The 526-nt window shown below is 49.0% G+C and overlaps 1 protein-coding gene across 1 annotated transcript in view; it reads right to left on the reverse strand.

Annotated features, from left to right (window-relative positions):
- Positions 1–526, reverse strand: part of HHEX (hematopoietically expressed homeobox) — a 6,779-nt gene that overhangs the window by 3,861 nt on the left and 2,392 nt on the right. The window lies entirely within an intron of this gene.

Raw genomic sequence — 526 nt, forward strand, 5'->3', positions numbered from 1 at the left:
CAGGCAGCGACACGTCGGGGAGCCAGCCCCGCTGCGGAGCAGCAGCCGCGTCCCGGGGCCGGAGGCTCTGGCCAGTGCCACTGAGTCACTCTGTTTGTCTTGCTGCCTGCACCCTTTGAAATTTGCTGCATTGTTTTTCAAGATTTTGCTTGCGTCAGGCTTTAGTAATTCTGGTGCAAAACAGACTCAAAAAATAGGAAGCAACTGGTTATTTTAGCTGTCATAAAGTCACATCCCACACAGAGGAAATGAACAATATCAGAAAAACGGATCCCGGCTATCAGAAGTCGAGTTTTTCCTGAATTTGTCTGTATTGAGGATGTCGATAAAGTAATCAGCGATGTGCACGACTCCCGGGGAAGAGCCTGCTTCAGGCGGCCAGGAAAACACTTAACAGCTTCTGAAACCAGATTTACTCCTATCGAGAGCTCAAGGTTTCCTGTATGAACGGAAAGGGTCAGCCTCTTTCACTGCACAAATGTGGTGAGTCAGGTCCAGTTTTGCAATCACTAAGAACAAGTGCTGC

The sequence above is a fragment of the Aptenodytes forsteri genome, unplaced genomic scaffold (genome assembly GCF_000699145.1).
Source record: "Aptenodytes forsteri isolate BGI_AS27 unplaced genomic scaffold, ASM69914v1 Scaffold15, whole genome shotgun sequence".
NCBI classification, from domain to species: Eukaryota; Metazoa; Chordata; class Aves; order Sphenisciformes; family Spheniscidae; genus Aptenodytes; species Aptenodytes forsteri.